Below are 5,211 nucleotides of genomic sequence, written 5' to 3'. Positions count from 1 at the left end.
AAACTAAATTAACAGTGCTTTGTTGTTTCTAGGCATAGCACTGACTGCCGTTTATTTTAGTTTAGTATTACGTGTTTTAGTCTTATTGATTTTATTGTTTTTATTGTTTAGTATCGGATTAGACTTTGTTTAGTTTTAGAGTTTTAACATTCTGTCTCCTTCTGTTTCTAGTGCTGCAGCTGGTGGGGTCCTCCATTCACCGGTGTGGTTGGGGTGCTGGGAGTTCACTCTAGATGGTGATATGGTTTGTGGTTGCACATCTTTATTAGTGTGGTGTTTTATTTGAAGTGTGTCGGGTTTATATTTCTTTTAAATACATAGTATACTCCCAGTGCCCTAGCAGTGAGTGGTTGGTTTCCCAGCCGTAGTATGACTGTGTCCTCTTGTCCTTTCTTGCCTGTGTTCTTAAGGTTTTAGTTCATGTAAAATAAATGGCATGTTTATGACCCACTCTGACTGTTGCGGCCTCTTTATTGAAGCCACTGCGTGCTAGTTCTTCCTAAAGGTTACATTATGAACAGCAAAAATTCAGTGGCTTTTGCTGCACCTGATCTGGCTCCACACATGCGCGCATGCACATTCACGGAACTCAACTCGCTGCATGACGGTCACGCTGGGTGCCACTCGCCACCTGTGCTCGCCACTCCACATCAGAGCACAGAACCTAGCAATGCTAAGATGGCTGAAACAACTGATGCAAGCTCCTCCAGTGCCACTCCAGTTGGAGTAACGTTAGGATGCGACACTTGGCTTCGGGACGATGATGTTTCATCTGTTTCTGCCCCTGTGGTAAGTTAGTTTGTTAAAGTACGCTATAGGCTAACGTTAGCTTGTTGATTTTTTAGCTAGTTCTAGTTCTTTGCGATAGCTAACATTAGCAACTCAGCTAATCGTGTACATGATGGCCTTACAAAATGTGACTGTGTGTTCTAAATTTTGATGTTTATGATAATGACGGTACAGTTAATCAGAAGAGGTGTACTCGGTTCATTCAGTCAGTAATAATTAGGCTAGCAACTTTAGCTTCAGAGATGAAGGTCATGCTTGAACTAACAGGCAGTCATGTTTCTAAATTTCCTACAGGTAAGCTGAGTATAATGAACACACAGATAACAGTAGTGTGTTAACCTTAGTGTGTAACTGTGACACTCGGAGACATTGACTTTGACCGCGATTAAGAGTGTGTGTGTGTGTGTGTGTGTGTGTGTGTGTGTGTGTGTGTGTGTGTGTGTGTCGCGGCTCGTGGAGGGTGCCGCTAGAAATAGCTCTGGTAGCTAAGTGCGTCGCTAATGATGTTCTGTGTGAGTTAAAGTGAGTGAAATGTGTGTGAAGATGGTTGAGATACAAGAGTGACAGTAAATGTGTGAAGCAGGATGAGCAGAGTGAATGTGTGAGGAGCATCAATGAGCTGTGTGTTATGTTGAGCAGGCTAATGGATATAGGCTGCGTCATGTTCATGCTAACTCCTGCTGATTTGCTAACGCCATAGCCTGACTTCATTCCTCTCCGTCATTAAGGTTAAAGGAGCATTTCATACATTTTGGCAATTGAAGTTTGTATCAGGCTCAGCAACCTTGATGAGGGTGTCTTGAAGGCCGCTGCCACCATGTTTGACCAAAGCAACTGGCCTGAAGACATCACTGACCTGGCCACCTTTGGCCTGGCCGATGTTGAGACTTTTGTCACTCACTTTCAGAAAACTGATGGGTTACAGGGAGCTTTGTGGAACACTGTATTCACAAACAGTCAATCTAAGTAACAAAACTTTTGAAAAAGCCAAATGAACTCAGATCTGTCATTTTTTAGAACTCAACTATTAGGGTTTCCAATCCTTTTTTCCTGTTTTTGACAATAGTGGTTGCATTAACAATCAATATGAAAAGGAAATATGTCCTCATCCATGTTGTGTTTTCACCACCATTGGTAGGCTGAAGTCTCATCACGATCATCAATACACTAAATTTTTTTAAGTTCAAATAACTCATGTTTGTCTTAGTATGCCATTTTGAGGAAATGAGATTCCCATGATCCTTTGCTAAAGAAAATAATAACATACTAGAGTGAAAAGAACGCATCAGAATTATTTAATGTTGAAATAATGATTGATATCTGGATGTTGCAGTAGGTGCATAATTAATAGAATTATTAACTTCAGTGAGTGCATAATAAAGAGTTTATGAATGTCAACAAGACACTGTTCCCACTTTAGATCCAGTAGCTACAAAGGATCATTATTTACTGTTAATAAGTGCATAATTAAGCATTTATTAACCATAATATGGCATTTATATTAACTTCTTATAGTCCCATTAATGTTAATAAACATCTTGTTAATATTGATAAATTGTCTATAAACTCTGAAGGATGTTCTAGTACCCAATAATATCTTATAAGCCAATAATAAATGCGTTGTATACAATTATTAACACTCACTAGGTCTTATTAATGTTAATAAACACCTTATTAATTTCATCTGATAGGGTCTTATAGTGTCTTATAAACCAGTAATACATGTGGTTATTATTCTATAATTAACCCTTATGAATTAAAATTAATGTAAATAGACATCTTCATCATATTTAGTATGGGTTTATATCCTGTTACCAAAGTAATAAATGTATGGAGGAGGATTTTATAGTTAATACGGTGTTTGATGGGAAGCCAGAGGAGTTGATGTAGAACGGGGGTGATGTGACTGATGGATGGTGTTCTGGTGATGATACGGGCAGCAGCGTTCTGGACCAGTTGAAGTTTATGGAGGAGTTTGTGGGGGAGACCAAAGAGAAGGGAATTTCTATAAGTGCTAATAATGCTCCTATAAGCAATAATAACTGTCAGTTATGCTGTAATAAACACTTCTATAGTCTTTTTAATGTTACCGTCTTATAAGTGCTCATTAACTGTTAATATGTGCTTATTAAGCATTAATTAACACTTATTACAGTAACTTAATAAAAAGTGTTACTGACATGTCTTTGAAAACAAGGAAAACTGCTGAGTTATTTGCCTAATATGCAAATAATTGTTTTATATTAAAATGATAGTGAGGTACTGTGAGGCGTTTGTGTTGAACATCAGGAGCTATTTCAACAGTTGCAAGTCTGAAGTCACGCATTCAACAAACTGAGAGCGAACAAGATGGACACAGTTCTTCTGCTCATCACAGCAGGTCAGTGTTTGTTTTATCAATGTTTATTCTTCTGTTACAGCACTTTGATATATCCCTGTGTGGTACACATTATGATGCCAGTTGGGGAAAAAAAAAGTTTTATTTGTTTTTTCTAAATAAAATAGACCAAGTAAACATAATTTAAAGACATTTTCTATTCATATTTTACAGGGGTACACTTTTGGGTTTGTTACCTTGAAGCAACACAGTACCATGATGGTAAGAAATTAAACAACAGTTATTGTTATTGTTTAGAACTGTAATGCAATTTAATATCAAAAACCTTTAAGTTTAAGATTCATGCCATTTCTTAAAAACTGAAAACATTAAAATTAACTCTTTTCATAAGTTTGTTTGTCTGAATGTTTCCCTCAGACAACACTGTACCACTGTGGAGCAGCCCATAGGAATGAATGTGTTAAAGAGTGTGAACATATTTCAGCAAACTTTATGTGAGCAGGTGAGAGCACTGCCCTCTGTAGGTAGGGTTAGAGAGAGTTTCCTGCCTTTATAAGGACAGGCGTGGGCAATCAGTCCCTACTGGTAGATGTGTGATGGGACTGCTTGGTGTGTGCAGGTAAGGGAGATCTGGGGAGAAACACTGCTCGTATGGTTTGACTTGAAACCTAATGAAGTTTCTCAGTTTTAGTTGTAGTGAAGCTGTGTCCTGATTGATCCTGACTGATATATGCTCTGCAGCTCCACGTTGAAGAGGTAGGCCACAGATAACTGCTTTGTTTGTTTGACTGTAGGCCTATCACTAATACAATAATTTAATCTTTTAGGAAATTCAGTCCTTGTCTCCCCCTTGTCTGAGCCTGAGTAGTCAGCCTGCTGATCTTCCCAGTGTCTCCTTTAATCAGGGCCTCAGAGTGAGCAAGGTGACTTCAACTGGTGTGATCATAAGTGCTAAATAATAGGCAGCTGGACTTGCTTGCATTTCTTGAAGACGTTTCGCCTCTCAGCCAAGAAGCTTCTTCAGTTCTAAATGACTGGTGCAGAGTTGCTGGCTTTAAACTCTGTGTGGGTGTGAACCCTTACAGAGTCTTTGAGGTCACATGTGAGCTCTTAGTTTCAGAGTCGTTAGCAAACTGAGAAACTAAGAGCACATATGTGACCTCAAAGACTCTGTAAGGGTTAACCCCTCCAAAGTATTTTTGGCAGTTGATGGAAATAATTTTGACCTGATTGCAGACTAAGTGCCAGACTGCTGCGTTGCCTGAACCAGTCCATCTATGTTGTGTGACCTAATTTGTCTACTTTGTTGAATTGAACTCAACCTCAGTTTTAGCATGAATTGTCCATGATTGGTGTATGGTTATTCTAATGACTAACTGCTACACTGTCATAATTGGATGCACTACTGTCCGTTTCACTGTTGTGAGCTGAATCAACTGAAATTCATCCTGTTTTGTTTTATTTCTTCAGGCAGCAGGACAAGCTGCAGGAGTACATGTGGGATCCTCACCCTTGTATGCAGTGTGGTAGGCCAAACAGTGGTGTCACTTGAGTGTCTTGTAGATTTGCCTCTCCTTGCAGTGTAGATTGCAGTGTTAGGGCTCACAGTGGGCTCACGTGGTGGTAATTATTGACGTCTGGGATTCAATCTCCCCGTGGTAAGTGCCCTGCCGACTTACTTACTACATTGAATATTGGCTTTCCATTTAATATTGTAGTTTGTACATTTTATATGGTAAAAGTTTTAGATATTTATTAATATTGTCAAATAAGTTATTTGTCCTAAACTTATAATTCTCTTTTTCTCAGGACTCCAGCAGCAAAAATCGTATTTTTAAAAAAAAAAAAACACTCTTGAACCAAATGCACATGCCCACAAGGACAGAGGGGAAGGTACAGGAACAGAAACACATCAGGGAAGCACTTCAAACCTGTGGCGACCCCAAATGGGCCTTTGCAAAAACCTCTAAAAGACCCAGAGCAGACAGAGAGGAAGGGACACAAAAACATAACAACATTGTCATTCCTTATGTCGCAGGAGTGTCTGCCAGCTCCTCGGGTCAAGACTCAGCTGTCCACTTATA

This window comes from Epinephelus lanceolatus, chromosome 8, assembly GCF_041903045.1.
Source record: "Epinephelus lanceolatus isolate andai-2023 chromosome 8, ASM4190304v1, whole genome shotgun sequence".
Taxonomy (NCBI): Eukaryota; Metazoa; Chordata; class Actinopteri; order Perciformes; family Serranidae; genus Epinephelus; species Epinephelus lanceolatus.
Note: the sequence above shows the minus strand (reverse complement) of the source record.